The 19,049-nt window shown below is 42.3% G+C and overlaps 1 protein-coding gene across 5 annotated transcripts in view; it reads left to right on the top strand.

The window, feature by feature from the left end:
- The first annotated feature begins 208 nt into the window (after nucleotides 1-208).
- Ipcef1 (interaction protein for cytohesin exchange factors 1) overlaps nucleotides 209-19,049 on the top strand; it is a 147,833-nt gene continuing 128,992 nt past the window's right edge. For all 5 annotated transcript variants that reach the window (XM_075950103.1, XM_075950108.1, XM_075950091.1 and 2 more), the window contains exon 1: nucleotides 209-324. The gene's annotated coding sequence lies outside the window, so the exon portion shown is untranslated. The remainder of the gene's footprint in view (nucleotides 325-19,049) is intronic.

Below are 19,049 nucleotides of genomic sequence, written 5' to 3'. Positions count from 1 at the left end.
CCTGGAAAGGAGCACACTGGGTGGTCTTCCTTGATAAATGAAGTCAGGCAGATGAGACGAGTCTGCTTCGACGTGCTGTATCCAGGAGGCTTCAACAAGAACGAGAAGGAAGACACATAGAATTGAGGAAGTAGAGATGACGCTTCCCCTTCTTTCGAAATTGCCTTGTTTTCTGGCTAGCTTCTTCTAATGGTAGTGTGTGCTGAGCCTCCAGGGCTGCGGATGCTTGGAGTGAAATCTTCAGTCTTGCCCTTAGACTAGTATGAGCTTCTTGAGTTCAAGGGTCGGTGGGCAGCTCTTGGATCAACTCTCTTTATATTGCAGGTAAGGAAAATCACTCTTTGGCTGATAAGAAGCTATTGCCGAGTAGTATGAGGGTCCTCTTTAACTGCCTTTACAGCAGCCGGGTCTGAAAGAGGGCTCTTGAGATGTGAAGCTGGTTTGACTTTTCCTAAGGACGTGGCTCTGTAGCACCGTGTTGTGAGCCTCTGATGCTGCCTGAGCTGTGGAGAGGAGAGTTGTGCCTCTTGTGTGTTCCCTTCTTGGTGTGTGAGGCTTGCCCTGAGAGTTGCATGGACTGCAGCCGGTGGCTTGATTTAGAAACACTTACTTCAGCATTTGTTTGAGTCCTGAAAGGTTCATTTGGGGGAATGCTCTGTGACCCCCCACTTTAGAGAAGGTGTGTTCTTTGTGGAGAATTCCCCTTTGCACACAGGCAACTGAAGGGGATTTTGCTTTTAGGTGAGGGTCAGAGGCTAGAAGGACATCCCTGGTTTGAAAGCTAGGGCTAGGTGTTGCTGTTTCACAGACTTTTACAGGAGGCTAAGGAAGTGCTCAGCTTTCCTTCTTTGGGTATATGAAAAAAATAGAATTTCAGTATAGAGGCAGATTTATAACCCATTGAGGCATCTTTGCCCGTAATAGTGACTTTATTAGACCTGAGGGGCCCATGAGTTCTTTGTCCAAACCTAGGTAGAGCACGGTGATAGATCCTGTGACAACTTGTTATTATATGGAAAGTAAAAACAGAGAGGCCTTTTCTTTTCGTTTTTTTTCTCTTCTGTTACCATGCAAGTGTGGGTATAAAGCTCTGGTGGTATGCTTTTTGTTTAATCTACCTTTTATCCCCTTTCTCTACTGTGCTTCTACGTCAGGTGTCTTTTCTGTGGCAGGTCCATGTGTGACCATTTCCGGAACACTGCATTTGGCAAGTGCACATCATTAGAACTTGGAAATAGGAAGTTCTTTCCTGTGGTAGCTTACTGTGGCAACAAGAGATAAGAAATTACTTCATGGCTATTGCCTGAGACTTTCCTTTTGACTTGTGTATCCTTCTTGAGCAGATCACTTCTCCTTTCCACCCAGCCTGGAGGCCAGGCCGTGTGAGCTGAAGTGCAGGCTGAGAATTTGCTAGTAGGTGTGATATTTAAATAATGGGTGTGTACGTGTGAAGAAAGTTCTAAAAAATAACTCTTTTGTGTGTGTGTACTGAAGAAAATACTGCAAACGGGGATTTGCTATACCTTTAAGGCTAAGAAGAATGACTTTCACAACATATGCTTAGTGATATTTGTTGGCTGAATGAATGATTAAGATGGTTCATAAAGGTCTTGGCAAGGTAGCCATTCCTTCCGTTACCCAGACAACTGAGAAAGTAAAAGTTAGAGGAGATTAAGTTGAAGCAGGCCAGGGTCTGAAAGTGCAAGAGTAGAAAGGATGTGTAGAAAATCCAGCAGGAGTGACGAAATGGTGGTGGAAATGGAGATGAAAGAGGCGTTAGCACAGACAGTGGAGGTGGTGGCAGAGGTGCTGGAGGAGGTGATGTGGGTGTGGCAGGACAGTAGACATGACGATGAGAGTAGAGATGGCGGAGGCGATGCGGTAGTCATGAACGACACGGTAAATGACATCTAGCTAATTATTACCCAGACGACTCTTCTCGGCAACAGAGGTGATAGTTGAGATGGTGGGGGTCAGTGGAGGAAATGGAAGAGGTGATAACAGAGATGGCAGAGATGACAACAGAGGAAATAGAGTAGGTGAAGTGGGATGTGGAGGTCAGGTGGTAGAGGTGACGGTGGAGATGAAGAAGGTGGTATAGAGACGGTGAGGCGCTAACGGTGATGATGGAGGCCGTGACCGATGACAATGGTGGTGACAGATGACAGAGGCTGTAGCAGTGGCACTGGTGGAGATCATGGGCGCTTTGTTGGAGATGACGGTGAGGAAGGTGATGACATCATGATATATCCAGGATATGGTTTGGAGTCAGACACATCTGCTCAAAAATCTTTATCTGCCACCGACTGTCTCTATGAACCACAAACCACTGATCTTTTCTGAGTTCTAAGAATTAGAAATGGGATAATAGAGTGCTCACTTGTGGCACAGGGTTTCATCAGTGATTTTCTTCAGTGTTCAGGTCACCACATCCATATCTAGAATTTAACCACCTTCTCTCCTTTGGGCTTTCTCCTGTTTCCTAAGATGGACTTGTGCTTTAAAAGAATCATTGCTGTGGTCTGAATATATGCCTGCGAATCCTGTATGGCTGCTCATTCCCCATTTGGGACCCCTTGGGAGGTGATGAGTTGGGAGCCAGGGTTGAGGGACAAGTTCTTCTTCCTTTCCCCCATATGAGGACACATGGCCCTATCTGTAGACACTCAGCCTTCATTAGGCACCTGGTGAAACCTGCGGGCTGGTGTCTTGATCTTGAACTTCTCAGCCTCTAGGACCCTGAGAGGTGAAATTCTGTGGTTATAAGTCACTTAGTTTATGCATTTCTCTGGCAGGCGGAGCAGACCAAGACAGTCATTTATTAAACACAAACACTATAGCTAAAAGCCTGCTAATGTGTCCAAATGAAGGAATACCACCAGTAAAATGATATTTTGGGAATATTATCAGTAATGCTTTAAAAAACAGGAGCAGAACTTTTTTAATTAGCTAAAAATACTACAGAAAATAAAGACTGAGGTCAAATATGCTAAACTATATGAATAGTACGTTTCTAGCTGATGGTTATTTTTGTTTTGTGGTTTCTATTTTTCAATGCTTTTTATTAGCGAAACATACTTGCCATAATAATCTGAAAACAAAATAGGCATCGCATGAAAATAAATGGCCAACATCTTAGCCCTTTGAGTCCATTATTAAAGGTAAACTACAGTCAGCTTTCAGGGATGCTGTGGTCATGGGTCACTGCGATCTCAGAAAAGACTCGGAGTCATGGTATTTAGCTTTGTGGGGGAATCCCCTTCGAGATTCGGGCTGGTGCAGAATCATGTGTCTGTTCTCAAATGAGAACACCCAAGAACTACCTGAGGCTGTCTAGGTTGATTAACTCCTAGACTCATGTGAAAATAGGTCATGTTCTCTGAATGACTGCAGAGAAAGGCTTTCTAGAAAGTCCAATAGTTAGTACGATAGTTTATAGCTCGTGGTTAAGTTTAGATGTTCAAACATGAAGAGCGGCTCATTTTCATAGGGAATATTGATGTCTTGTCATCTTGGCATAGCTGGGGAGAGGGTAAACACACAGTTTTGAAGAGTCAATATGTTTTTGTTAGAAAGATCTGGTCAGACGGGGAGATGGCTCAGTGGGTTAAATCCCTGCTTTGAAAGCATGAGTTCAGAGCCTGTGTAAAAGCCAAGCAAGGGAGTGTGAGCCTGTCGCTCCTGTGGCAGGTGGAGGAGTCAGGCAGATGCTGGGGGTCTAGCCGAAATGGTGAGCCTCAGGTTCAGTGGGAGACCCTGCCCCAAAAGACAAAGTGGAGAGTGATAGAGGAAGACCCCTGACTTCGACTTCTGGCCTCCACATGTACCTGCTTGCACAGGCGAATGCACTGTCCACTCACGGGCATGCACAGATATGCACACACATACATCCATGCACACACACAGGTAAAAATAAATTTGCTCCTGTTACCTCATTGTGCCCTTGTGCTACTATGGAGTCTGTTATTAGAGACTTAGCCAAATGAAGTGTTTTGACTTGTAGGTATTAAGGAATCTCCTGTATTTGTCTTAGAGACCAGTGAATGAGACAGTTGACAGAGGAAGAGGTGAAAGGCTAAACAAACTTTATTGAACATTCACTTCCTATCTTGACACAGGCATAGAAATAGAAGCCATTAAAAGAAAAAAAAAAACATCCCCAAATAAAAACCTCATGCTAAACTAGAACACAGATGAGGTTAAAAAAAAAAACTAGACAAAAACCAAATAGATCTTTACTGAAAATTTAACCAAGGTTAGCATAATGGTTAGCTATAATTGTTAGCTTAGACCTCAGTGAGGGGTCTATACTGGGTTGACCGGTGAGCATGTCTGTGGGACATTATCTCAAGTTAGAGGCTCTTGGGTGACTCAGCCCACTGTGGGTGGAAGCATTCCCCACACAGGGGCCCTGAAGGGTGACAAGTGAAGAGCGCTAGTAGAGAACAGGGAAGCAAATGAGCATGCGCAATCCATTTCCTTCTGCCCTGGACTGTGGGTGTGATTCAAGTGGTTCTCTCAAACTCATGCCTTTGTGGTTTTCCTGGAACGACAGACTGGAACCTGGCATTGTTAGCTGACACAAACCTTTTCTCCCGTAAGACGTAGCTCTGAGCTACAAATGGGGCACTGGACTTCAGTTTTCTCACTCGTAAAACCTGAGATAAACATCCCTAAACAATTTGTTTTATCATGTGGATCAAATGAGCAATTCACATTGAAGAAATATGTGCTGAAAAAAAGAAAAATATACTAAAAACCATCTTAATTCTGTTTTAAAAGTCATATAGAGACTCAACTGGGATGCTAGAGTTATGTTTGACAAAAATGTAGATACATGTGTGTGCATGTGTGTGTGTATACATGTGGTGGACTGAATGGTACCCTTCTTTCAAAACCATATGCTAGTGTCTTACCCCAAGTCTCTTAGAATGTGCTCCTAATTGGACGTGTTACAGTTGTGGATGTAACTAGCTAAATGAAAATGAGGTCACTCTGCAGTGGTGTGAGTCCCAATCCAACAAGACTGGTGTCCTTATAAGATGATGACCATGTGACAGCAGACACACAGGCTGCCCCCTGAGGCTGAGGCCAGGGAGTGGAGGATGCCAGCCACCCTCAGAGCTGGTGAGAGGTGAGGAAGTGTCCTTTTGCAGGTCTCAGAGGACCCACAGCCCGGCTGGCACCTTTGCGCCAGGCTCCTGGCCTCTAAAATTGCAAGAGAGTAAGTTTTGGCTGTATTAGCTGTTTAGTTTGTATCATTTTGTTCACACGGCCTAGGGAAATCCACAGAGGGTGGAGCAAAGAATACCAGTAATTTCAAGTGCTAGTCATAAATCCATCTGTTTGGCTGGCAAGAACTTCCGGGGACTAGATTAAAAAATTACTAATTTCTCTGACTGTACCTGTGGCACTGGGCCTTGGGTAGACTCAGTTCACCACTGAATGGGAATGAAGAAAGGCAAAACAACAAAACACATTTACAGAATGAAAATCGGGCTATTGTGACAATTGTAAAGAGCGCCCTTTCATAAATGGAGCTGACTCGAAGTCTTGGATTATTACGGCACTATGGTCATTGGCTAGACAATGAGCACCAGTCTCTACTAGGGAGGACATTTATTCTCTTAAGCTGTACACTATACTTTCAAATATGAATTGAAAATGAGGTAGTATAATGGCACTTGTTTCCAAACAAAAGAAAATTAAAATATTCATTTTGACACTTATTTATTTATGTGTGTATGTGTGTGTGTGTGTGCCTGGAAATGCCACTATGGTATGTGCTTGTGTGGTCAGGGAGCAGGAGTCAGGGAATAACTGTTATGTGTCAATTTTCTCTTCCGATCATGGGAATCTCAGTGACTGAACTCAGGTCCTCAACCTTGTCAGCGAGCCCCTTTATTCCCTGAGCCGTCTTGTTGTCTTCCAAATAAAAAAACTTGAGGCTCCAATCTAAGCATGGGGCTGGCAGAGATTTCCTAACTGATGCGTGCTGGATCCTTACAGTACTTTTGTCTATAGTTGTTGATCCCTTCGGGAATTAGCTTAGCTTAGTACTTTAATAGAGTTTTTAGTGACAGCCTCCACAGCTAATATTTCCAGCATATTCTTGGGTTCCTCTGCAACATAAGAACCTCTCAAGACATTTCAGCAGCATTTAAATTACCCTACTTCCTCTTACCACATTTATCACTAGCAGGACAATATACTTGTACCAGGAAGACGTCCTGGCAGAAAGCGAGTTTGTCTAATCTGTGCAAAACTAGAACAGTTGTTTACTCTGCCTCTTGAATTCCCCTTCCCTCCCCCTTCTCTGTTTTGTCTCTGTCTCTTCCTCTTTTTCTGCTTCTCTCTCCTCTTCCTTCCATTTCCCTCCTTCCTGTCCTTCTCCCTTCTTTCTTTTTTGGAGGTTGAGAGGAAAAACCAGTCTTTCTTTCTTTCTTTCTTTCTTTCTTTCTTTCTTTCTTTCTTTCTTTCTTTCTTTCTTTCTTTCTCCTTTTATTTGTTTTGAGACAGGGTGTCAGTTACTAAGGTGCCTGTACTGGTCCTGAGCTCACTGTGTAGTTCAGACAGGCCTCACTTCTGTTCCAGCACCCCACAACCCCAGTAGCTGGGATTGCAAGCCTATGCCATCAGGCTGATCTTCAATTTCTTTCAACTTGTTATTAATATTATATAATCTTCTTTGAAATATTTAGTGGGAATTTGTGACTGGGTAGATTCTTTCATGTTTGAACAGGAGAAAATCATTATTTTTCAGCGAGGAAGGAAACTGCTTTCTTAGGAGATTTTTGTCCTGATACCTAATGTCAGGAAGAAACAGAGTGTAAAGCCAGTGATGTACAAATATCTTATAGCAGTATGTTATATAGGTAAATAGATGACAGATAGTATTGAGTCTTGGTATAAGTAGAGAAATAAAGTGTTGGCTGAGGTTTCTGTCCTGCCTGGTCCTGCAGCCCTTCAGTCCTAAAGAAACACATAGAGGTCTACATTAATTATAAACTGATTGGCCTATTAGCTCAGGCTTCTTATTAACTCTTACGACTTATGTTAGCCCATAATTTTTGTCTGTGTTAGCCACATGGCTTGCTACCTTTATCAGTGAGGCATTCTCATCTTGTTTGCTCTGTGTCTGGATGATGACTGCAGACTGAGTCTTCTTCCCAGAATTCTCCTGTTCTTCTTGCCCCACCTCTACCTCCTCCCTTGTTGACCCCACCTCTACTTCCTGCCTGGCTACTGGCCAATCAGTGTTTTATTAAAATAATACAAGTGACAGGACAAAAGACCATTGTCCCACACCAATACAGACCTCTCAGAAGGGAATCAACTCAAGATACTCTTTGGGAATCTCAACATTCTTTACTCTGCAGTAATTCCATGCAAAGTATCACAATTCATCCCAAAGGCGCTTGGGTGACATATAAAGTTGTGTTTTAAGGAGAAAACTTTAATTTTTTTGAAATAAAAAACATCCTAAAACACTTGAAAACATAAAATCATACACTTTAGATTCCTTATGACTATTCTGTTTGGGTAGCTCAGACTGAAAATGTTGCAATGTTTTTATGGACTGAGGGGAGTTATATGCAGTTGTATCAATTTCTTAGACATGATGAAAGAGTCTGCTAAAGTAGAAGATTATTGATTGTGACAGAAACATTGGATTCATTCACTTGGTGTGCAGGTCATTTGCAACAACTCTGTTCTTCCCATTGGCAAAGAGCCTGAAGCATGCGAAATGAAGACTTCATGTTTTAGTCCCATGTGAGATCATAAATCCTTGACCTCTTTACACATCTTGACCAAAGAGCTAAAGAAAGGATTTCCTTGTGAATGTGAAAGCTAATATCTTCCTGTAAATGGCGAAGGTTCACTGATGAGCATTTAACATTTACTGAGCTCTTACGGCGTATCTAATGCTTCCCAGGGAATGGGTTAGATGTCTCCTTGCAATGGAAAGGTGAACTCACCTTGGCCATCTCTTTGCAGTCGCGTAAATTAACATTGCCTCATTTGGGCTAGGTCCTCTGACAGCCATTGTGTCCAAAAGAAGGACCTGAACTTGAACTACTTTGTAAATAAGGTCAGTATTATCCAGCTAGAACTGGCTTGACTTTGGAGCACAGCCTCTGAGATTATTTTGCACTTGAATTTTCAACTTGATTAATCAAGTAGGGCAGCTTCGCCCAGGTCCCGGGGACTTGTCGAGCAAGGTTTGAACTGGGCACTGGAGTGCTACTTTGTTCTATTTTGTGAACACTGGCAAGCATTCCAAAGTTATGTGCAGATCAGTTGTGTAGAGAGCAGAGGCAGACCCCCTGGCTTTTCTGAGCTGAGAAGCTGGCACACAGAGAGTCACCGCAGAGATCACCACAGCTGAGTACGAGCCTGAGCAGGTGGGACTCAGCGACGTGGATCCCTGGTGAGTGACTTTGCTTTTCCATTGCCGAACCTGGTGTTATTAGGTTAAATATTACTATTATTGTTATTATTTTATTCCTGGTATTATTAGGATCCCCTAATACCTAGATGTGGGGTTTGTTCATTTTCTACTTTACTTTCAATCATTCTGTAGGCTGCACACAGGAGAACCTCCATTCCTGGACTGACTTATAAAATTGGGTATCATCACGTTCATTTGTCCTCCCTCCTTCCCTCCCTCCCTCTCTCCTCCCTTCTTCTTTCTGTGTTTGTACCATTTGTGTGTCTATGCATGTCCACACACCTGCATGCACGGATGAGAAGACCTGCACTGGAGTGAATGAATCCAATGTTCCTCTCGCAATCACTAATTTTTTTACTTTAACAGAATCTCCTGTCATGTCTAAGAAACTGATTCAACTGCAGACTCCACATCAGTTCATAAAACTGTTGCAATATTCCCAGATGTAGTTATCCATGCTGGTGGATGGATGCCCTTAGGCAGTGAACTGTCCAAGAGAATTTCTGGAACTTTTTGGGCAGTGAGAACTACTGAGGCGAACCCTAGAGCGAAGGTAGACAGTAGATTGTATGGGGCCTCCCTGTTTCTAGCTAGAGTTCCTCAGCAGACTATGTAGATTGCCATATTCCCAGAGATGGGTACATTTAATCCTGTGGTTATTTCTAAGGGCAGATACCTACTTAGTTTCTTTGAGGAAGGTATAAAAGCTTTACATCCATTATCAGAAAGCTCTAGGAATCACTGTTGTTAACAGTTTGATTTTCTCTAACAAGAAAATAGGTCCTGAAACTAAGAATCTGGGTAAAGATCTGGGGGAAAGAGTCCCATGAGGATTCCAGCACCAATATTTTGACTCTGGAGTTAGAATTTGAACCTAGGTCTCTTTGACCTCAGAGCTCTGTAATGTCTTTGTGTTGGTTTGCTTGATGAGCATCTGACCTGTGACTTGACTTCAGTACACCCGACAAGAATTAGACAATGATAGTGGCCCAGCGTTGTGAGCCCAGGCTCGCTGTAATTCCAGAAGAATGGAGTGGCAAACTTTGGAGTTTCTGTTAGGTGGAATTTCTTCCTGTTATCACTAATTCTCTCCAGGGTGTCTTCTGGAACTGCCTCAAGATCAGATGGTTGAGACATTATAGGGTATTTGGGGAGAACACAAAAATGCACGCACAAGCATGCATATGCACATATGAATGTATACATATAGTCATGCACAAGCATGAACACGCATACGTGTTTGCGCATGCGCTTATCTTAGGATAAGGCCTTATGCATGGCAAAAAGGCACACCACAGCTATACTCTCAGTTCTAGGCCCTCTATGTTCCCCTTGCCTCATCTCCATGGCTCTCTAAGGCTCTGTCACAGAGTGACAACTTCTCTCAGGCCCAGGGGACGTTCATGTTGACTTCCCACGTTATGGTCCTAGCAGCGACTTAGGGGTCTGTGTGAGGTGTGGTGGGGAGAACATTTTAATTACCATAGGAGATATGGTAGTGGGAACAGAACCTTCACAGAACCTTCCTGTCCTCAGTTCAGTGTGACAAAGGAGAGAAACTCTTCACCATTCTCCGAGATTATTTAATCAGGGGGGCTTTGAAACACAGTCACATCAAATGGCCAACATTCTTGACTCATTGAGCTTCAACAGCAAGGTAACTGTTCTTCAGAGGCTTTCAGAAGAAGGCAAGTTTCCCAAACAACCAAAACACCGCCAGCAGGTCTGATGAAGCTCAAAGGGAGACATAGGAAAATGCCACAATTCCTGATCTTTGATTTGCGTTTGCCCCACACGTTTTTAAGGAAAGCCATGGCCGGGTTCCTTGTAAGAACTACAGCTTCTCAATGCGAGGCAAAGGATTTCTTTGTCATGGTCACCTTTGGCCATTTTAGGGCGCAGAAATGCTTCATCAGCCTTCAGGAACAAACAAGCCCTTCCACTTTCCCCCAGGAAAGACTAGAAATCGGCCACAGATAAAGCTGAGAGCAGCGGAAGCCGTGGAGCCCTCCCCCCACCCTGTCCCACAGCTGAGCCTGCTTACAGAGCCACCTGTAGGAGAAAGATCTCAGATCGGGTTTCCTGTGACAAACCCCACAACTTTAGGCCGAGTGTTAGCGGACAGAGAAGCTATAATTTCACCAGTCCTGCCGGTCTGTTCGAAGCATGTTTCCCATGCATCGCTGAGGGGTGGAGAGGTGGCAGAGATCGGCTCTCTTTTGTGTGATTCGTTTTTGTTTACTTTCTCTGCGTTTTGCTCTGGTCATTGTAGCTCCAGCAGCAAGGAGGATTAATCCTCAGGAGGAAGTAATCTGGTGGGAATGACTGACTCTCAACCTCTTCCAACCATGCTCGGGCGGGCTTGATTTCTTTTTCTCTTGCTTCTTGCCAGGGATCTCACGAGTGCTTCCTGGGACTGAGGTATGGTCTGATATTTTTACAGATGGAAGCTGCAGGTTAGCTGGGAGCTGATGATAGCTTTTCATGGCACAGAGACCCCAGGTTGGGCCAGGAAGGATTTGGGAGTTTGCTAAAGGGAAGCAAATATTTACAACTGAGATTGTTAATTTGAATTTAGATCATGTCGTCCTCTGATGTTGGGAAAATCTGTTCTTCTCATGACTCTGGAAGCACTTGCCTTTTCTTGGCACAAGGTGCTACTGACTGGTGACTGATCTAGGCAGTAGAAGATACTTTGTGAAGAGTTACTCAGGTAGAGAGGCGCCTAAACACCACCTTTAGTCAATATTTGAAAGACAGCTTTTAGTTCATTTCACCCCTCAGATTGCAATCCGAGCTGACACTTTTTGTGTAGCCCAGGGTCAGGGAAAGGTTCACACTCTCCTCTTTTGGGACGTATACTTTGTTGCCTGTAAAAGTCTTAACTTTTTCTCCTCCCTCATGATGCATTTGAATAGCCCATTGGTCAATTACCCAGCAAGCACTGAGGGTCAATGTCATGGGGAGTTTCTGTTCTGATCTTGTCTATTTGGCGTCCGTGTGCTTCTTCTGTCTGTATAGGTGTGTCTTCCTTAGTTTGGGGAAATCTTCTATGATCTCATTGACGATCTATCTGGCCTGTCCCATTGCCTTGGGATTCTTCTCCCTACTATGCTGACAGTGTTTTTCAGGGTTTCCCACATTTGAAACTCTGTGTTCCTTTCCTGCGTTTTAAAACTTTTTTCATATTCCATGCTTATTAGGTCTAGATCCTCTGCTTTATCTTCAAGTCCTCATATTCTATCTTCTGCATGACTAGCCAGTCTATGGAAGGCTTTCATTTGAGTTTTCTAGTTGAGTTACTGGGGCTTTTCAATTTCATCTTCATTTCAGCTCGAGTTCTTGTCAAGGCTTCTATCTTTTTATGGAATTCCAATCTTAAGTCCTGGATTGACTTTGTCATTTTCACCAGCCCTAAGTTTGTGTTTTTTTTTAGACACTTATTCTCATGTAGCTCTTTCTTCTTATTTTCATTGAACCATTTTTTGTACATTCTATAAGCGCCTTGAATTCTTTGATGAAGTTTATAGGTGTTCTTTGTCCTCTCTGTCTCTGTCTCTGTCTCTCTCTCTCTCTCTCTCTCTCTCTCTCGGCCTTGAACTCACAGAATCTATCTGCCTTGCCTCCCAAATGCTGAGACTGGAAGTGAAGGCTTTCAGCACTACACCTGGCACCCACTGTTCTTTTTAACTTCTGTGGCCTGTGGTTCACCTGGGTAATTCTTATTGGCAAACATCTCTTAGGACTGGTGGACTTTGGAGAGAAGATGTTGGCTTGAGCTTCCATATTGTTGGTATTTTTGCAATGAGATATGGGTGCATGGATTTCTTTTGTTAGTCCCAAGTCTAATGTGGACAGAGCAGGTTGAACAGAAGAGAGGGCATGCAGAGAATTTAGACAAGACTAGATCCTGAAGAAGGATGTGGAGAGGTTAGATGTGGCAAAGAAGAGCTGTAGTTTTTTTTTTTTAAAAAAACATTTAAACTTTTATTTGTTATTGAGTGGTTGTGTGTGTGTGTGTGTGTGTGCACGTGTGTGCTTGGTAGCTGTTTGCTCACGTGTGTGTGCACACAGGAGTGTGCATTTGTGGAGGTTAGAGAACAGCCTTGAGGAGTCAGTGTTTCTCTTACACCATGGTTTCCAGGGATCAAATTAGGTTATCGGGCTTGTGTGGCAAGAACTTTTACCTGCTGAGCCATCTTGCCAGCATCCTATCTGTAGTTCTGCTTCCAGGAATTAAACCAACATTGGAGAGATTTTTTTTTTTTTTTAGAAAAATATGCCTGCGATGCATATGTCTTGGGTTCTTCTAGGTTATTGTCTTCTGAATAATACAGTATAAGAACCATTTGCAATGCATTTCTACTAAATTAGGTAGTATATGCCATCTAGAGAGAATTTAAACCTTAAATTAAAGGATGCATGTAGATGCTATGCAAACGCTATCATTTTATACAGCAGACTTTAGAAGCTGTGCATATTAGTATCTGATGGAGGTCCTGGAATCAATCCCCATGGATACCAAGGAATTTCTGTGTCTAGAAATATACACACTGGCCTGTGTGTGCTTGTGTGTATATATGTACGCGTGTGTGCATGTGTGTATGCGTGTGTGCACACGTGTGTGCGCACATGTTGTTTTTTTCCTTCACACTGTCCTGGCTCTTTCACATCGTAACTATCTTGTGACTGTATTTTGAGGATCGTCTTCCAGTAAGTGCAAAAATGCCTTCATTGATATTTTATTCTTTGTTTTATATGCTCGGGGGAGTGAGTGTCTTTTCACATATTTACAAGCCTTTTGTTGTTTTTCTCTGTGAACAGCCTCTTTGAGCTCTTTGTCAGCGTTTCCATTGGTTTATAGTCTTTCATAACCAGTCTCTGAGAAGTCCTTATTATTAAGGAAGTGAGCTCACTGTCATGTGTTGAAATATTTCGCCCAGTTGATCATTCCCCTACAGTCAGTAACCCTTTTGGAACTTAAGTCTTATGTGTTGTACAGAAAAGCCTTCTTAACTATAAAAAGAAACTTAGAAAATATAGTTTCTAACATTTATGAAATAAAAGCAAATGTGTCAGATACAAATTAAGCAACTGGCATGAGTCTCTTACTTAATCGCCGTAGGTTGCGTGTCTTAAAAGTATGTGTCTGTTTTCTCGTTAGAGACACAGGCAGACAGGGTAAACCATCAGTCCCAGAGCGCACTGCCCAGATTGATGTTGGAGCAAAATGGACTCACAGGAATAAATGCTCTATAAAATATTTTATTCTAAGCTTCTTTTCATTTTAATTTTACTATTTTGAGAAAAAAAATATATTCTTCTAGAAGAACCTGTTGGACATGTTCATTATAAACAAATCTAGCGTCTGTCAGGGACATAAAAGAATTAAAAGTCACATCTTAAGTCTTCAGCAGAAGAAGACCATGTTTGTTCCTTTAGGAGTTCATACATATTGAGAAAGCTGAATGCATAGGGATGGTGGGCAAGACCTTGGGCAGGTGCAGTGCAGTCTGCCAGGAATGAAGGGTACCCACCAAGGCCCGAGGACACCTGAACAGTACGGGGTGAGCCTAGCCATGGAAGACTTGTGAGATTATGGCTGGGTAGGATTTTCCTTACCAGTATGAGACCCTTAATTCACCAAAGTAGCTTCTATTGGATAGAAAAAAAACCCAAAACGAAACAAACAAACAAAACAACATTTTATCCTCAGGTCTCCGGTCTTAGCTTCTCTAATGCATAGGATCACAGAATTAGCGAGTAGTAGAGAAAATGGCTCGAGAGGCAAGATGATTGACAGTTTTGTTCTTGTCTGCGCCTGGGCGTTTCCATTTGCTTTCAGTCTGAAACCTTCAGTTGTATAATTTAGAAGTAGAAGATGTTCTCTATGATTTACATTGTTTCCAACAAAATGGAAAGCTAGCAAGCTCCACAGAGGAGAATGCCGTAGCTCTGAGACGCTGACGTGCTGAAGAAGTGGATTATTGGGAACGAAGGTGTTACTAGAGGCCATCGTTTCATTCCTGCCGTGGACATGTTTCTGTTACTCTTTGCTTTGTGATCTTGGCGATGTCGTAGCCATATGGAAAAAAATCCCAACTTCCCAAAGAGCAACACTAAGAAAACTAATCAGTATGTTAGCATGTGCATGTGTGTGTGTGTGCGCGCGCACTTGTGTATAGAGGTCAATGTCAATTTCAGGTGTTATTCTTTAAGTGTCACATAACTTAGCGGGGCAGTGGTGGCACACGCCTTTAATCCCAGCACTCGGAAGGCAGAGGCAGGCGGATCTCTGTGAGTTCGAGGCCAGCCTGGTCTACAAGAGCTAGTTCCAGGACAGGAACCAAAAGCTATGGAGAAACCCTGTCTTGAAAATCCAAAAAAAGTATCACATAACTTAATTTTCAAAAAGGGGTCTCTCACTTTTACCTAGAAATTGAAGATTTGGCAAAATTGACTGGCCCATAAGCCCCAAGGATCTACTCAATTGTGCTTTCTTAGCACTAGGGCTTCAGGTGTGGGTTCTGGGGGGTTGAACTCATGACTCCAGGCTTGCAAGGCAAGCACATTACCACCTGAGACATTTCCCCAGCTCAACTTAATATGTAAATGCATTCCCACATTTTCTCTGTATGCTTGTGAATAGCAGTGATCCTCTGAAGGATAGCGCATGTACTGAGTTAGTTTGTGTTTTCAGTAAATATTTCGATTTGGCGAACTGGAGACACAGTAAGTCTCAAAACATGTTTTACTAAAATATGTCCTGTCAGAGACTGAGAAGACAGACCACAGCCTGGGAACTATCCTTGCCAAAGACATGTCTGGTGATGAACTGTTCTCTAAAATATGTAATAAGTTCTTAAACCTGAAAAATTAAAACATGAGCAATCTGATAAATAAAGGCCGGAAACCTGGGGAGACAGCTCACTAAGGACGACAGGTAGCTTTCATAATGCACCGTTTCAACAAATCAATGTATTCTTTGCAGATTTGGTTGTGGAAGCAGAGAAGTCATTTTTTTTTTCTGGAGTAAATTACCACCATGATCCATATACACTCCAGTTTTAGTTAGCATTATTAAAATAATAGGAGAGAGAGTATGCAGTCAGAGACCGACTGGGCTCCTTCACTCTGCTCAAGGACCCGTTCAGATAAACAAGATGGCGTCATGACCCTCGATTTCAATGAGTTCTGGGCACCTGGCCAGGCCCTGAGACGGACGTGGCAGGTCCCGCTGACCCTGCGGCTTTGCCTTTCACGTTTCCTCCACACTCAGCCCCTTCCAGTCTTTTTCCTGGTTCTCAGATTTATGGAGCCGAATTCCACACAACAGGATGTTTAAAATAAGATCCAAACAGTTTTCTGAGACACAATAAATTAATGGTCCATTTTAAAACACACAATTTAATAATTTCAGCCCTGTATGTACACCATGCAATCATCCGCGCTCTCTGGAAGAATGAGCCGCCTTCTCTGTGGCTCTGCCTTTGCCTCCTCAGTAATTCACTGACCTGTTTTCTATTCCTGTGGCTGAGTGTGAATTTTCCAGGACTTAGCGTGCTCTTCTATGTTGGACTTATTTCATTAATCATAACGGCTTTGAGATTTGTCTGTGTGGCTAGACATAGCAATGTCTTCTTACTCTTAATGTTTTACTTACACATGGGCAGGATTGGGTCAACGAAACTATAATTTCTTTTAGTTTTGGATACTTAAGTTAGTTTTCAACTTTTGGCTACCAAAAGTAAAGTCCCCGTGTTTGTTAGCAAGTTCATGACTAGATACACATCCTTCTGTTTTCTGGACAAACATCCAGGAGAACTGCTAAGTTTGTCATAGATACTTCAGCTTTTAACAGGATATCAATCTCCTCTAAGTGATCAAATCATTTTGAATTTCCACAGTTAGTGCATGGGAATTTAAACAGATCTTTGCCAGTATTTTGTATGCTCAATCATTTTGATTTTAATTATCCTAAAACATATTGGCAATAACACCATTTTTAATTCACGTACGCACTTCTAAATGCTCAAGGATTTCCTGCCTCCACTGCTCCAGTTCTAAGATAACAGGTATGGACTACAACACTCAGTGGCATGTGCTGGTGGAGACTGACCACCCTACACTGCATGCACCATGGTGCCCACACATACTTGTATGCAAGACCTGGGGGTTGGATAAGGATTTTTTCTTTGTTTTTAAGACAGGGTTTCTCTGTGAAACAGCCCTGGCTCTTCTGGAACTCTCTCTGTAGACCAGGTTGGCCTCAAACTCATAGAAATCCACCTGCCTCTGCCTCCTGAGTGCTGGGATTAAAGGTGTATGCCAATATGCCTGGCTGTTTAGAATTTCTTAAATATTTAAAATTTGTTATTTGAAGTTGTTATATAGTTGTGACTTATATCTGAGTTTGATTTTATTCATACAACTTGGAATTACTGTTTTATTCTCCTCTATACTCTTTTTTTTTTTTGTGGGGGCGGGGGCAGGGCAGGTGACAGGGAGAGCAGATTGGTGCTTGTTTCCTGCAGGGGAATTATCTATCACGTAGTTCTTTGAGATTTCATCTCTTTCTCCCTGAAGACTATCCAATCTTTTATTTGTACAAGTACAAACTCATGGTTTTATTTTATCAAATCTTCTTTGTTTGGTTGGTCTGGTGGTTGACTCTTTTTTATTGGTTCCCATGTCCCTTAACACATATCAATTTCTACGGAGTGCACACTTGTCTTAATCTGGGTATGATATGATGGCAAAAGTACTCCGAATTGGCTGGCTTAAACATTTTTTTTCATAGTACTGGAGGTTGGGAGTCTAAGATAAAAGGACCTGGATCTGGGGAGGATCTACGTCTTGGTTTATAGATTCCCCCCACCATCTCATTGTGCTCTCACAGGGCAGACAGATATGGCATGCAGAGAGACTTTGGGTATAGAGTTTAGTTAGTGGGTTATGGAAGGAAGGGGAAGGGGGACAGAGAAGGAGAGAAAGAGAGGGAGAAAAAGGGGGGAGAAAGAGGGGGAAGAAGAGAGAGAGAAGTTATCTCTTCAAAAGAGGGAAGGGAAGAGAGAGAAAGAACACAGGCTGGAGAGGGCAAAAGATCTGCTTTCCTTGGCAGAAGGGGGGAGTGGGCAGGGCTTGTCTCTTAAAGGGACAGGGTACCCAGGTGACATGCCAGCAGACATAACAGAATTTTGAATGGGAAGAGGAGTTACTTATGATAAAGAAGTCTTTTGATCCACAGACAATTCTGTCCCTCTCTTTATTTAGCTCTCCTTTCAGTAGTGTTTAGGGGGGTTTAGTGTATAGGTTTTGCTAGCTTTTATAAAAGTAAAAAAAAAAAAGAAAACTCCCCCAAAGTTTACTAGTCCAATAAATTTTTGCTTCTACATAGAAATATAACTAAAATTTTATATTGTTTTTTATCCTGTGAATTTCCAAATCCAAAGTTGACTACTAAGAGCTTCATGTAGATGTGTTATAATTTTCTGCATGTTTTAAACAATATTCAATTTCCTTCTGAGGAACAGTTTTTTTTCTTTTCTTTAATTCTTTTTTCTTTTGTTTACCTTATTGCATTGGCTCATACAACTAGTCACCTTGTAGTAAGATTCATCAGTTCAGGCACCTTAGCTTTGTTCCCAACCATGGGTATGTATTTACCGCATGACCATAATATGATGTTAGTTGTAACCTTTTTGGTGTATGAGCCTTTTACAAAATGCCATTCCTTACTGTTACTTATATACCTGGATGTGTTTTGTTTGCTGGTTATTAATCATAAATGTATTGCAAATTTCCTGAGCTGGGCTGTCTCTAGCTGTTGATTCAATCATGGTTTCCTTTCATTTTTTTCCTGCTAATACAATGTTTTATTAAAAAAATGTTAAACATGGGATAAATTCCACATAGTCATGCTATAATATCTTTCTATATATTATAGAATTTAGTTTGTCAATATTTTAAGAATTTTTGAACTCATAAACCTGTATTTATGAGTTCTTTCTTATAGTGCTTAGTCTAGTTTGGTATCATGTAGTGATAAGAGTGGCGGAGCTGCGACCCCAGCACCCCGGCCACCTGGCTAGCTTATGCCCCGAAATAACAACACACAAACTGTATTCATTTAAACACTGCTTGGCCCTTTAGCTCTAGCCCTTACTGGCTAATTCTGATATCCGGATCAACCCATCTCTAATAATCTGTGAGCACTGGTCTTACCGGGAAGATTCTAGCCTATCTATGTCCATCTGGGTCAGAGTGTCATCGCATGTGTCTGCCCCGGAGCGGGGCATGGCGTCTCTTCTGAGGCGTCTGCTCCCGAGAGGAGAACTGTCGAGTCTGAGCTCACTTCCTCTTCCTCCCAGAATTCTGTTCTGTTTTCTCCACCCACCTGTGTTCTAACCTATGAGGGCCAGCCAAGCAGTTTCTTTATTTTTTTAACCAATGACCTTCCTCCATCATTTCCCCTTTTTCTGTTTAAACAAAAACAAAGGAAGGCTTTAACTTTAACATAGCATAATTACATATAACAAAACAGTTATCAAGTAAAAATTACAATAATCTTTATCATAACTAAGGAAAACTATAACTA

The sequence above is a fragment of the Microtus pennsylvanicus genome, chromosome 1 (genome assembly GCF_037038515.1).
Source record: "Microtus pennsylvanicus isolate mMicPen1 chromosome 1, mMicPen1.hap1, whole genome shotgun sequence".
NCBI lineage: Eukaryota > Metazoa > Chordata > Mammalia > Rodentia > Cricetidae > Microtus > Microtus pennsylvanicus.
This window is presented reverse-complemented; position numbering and strand designations above follow the sequence as displayed.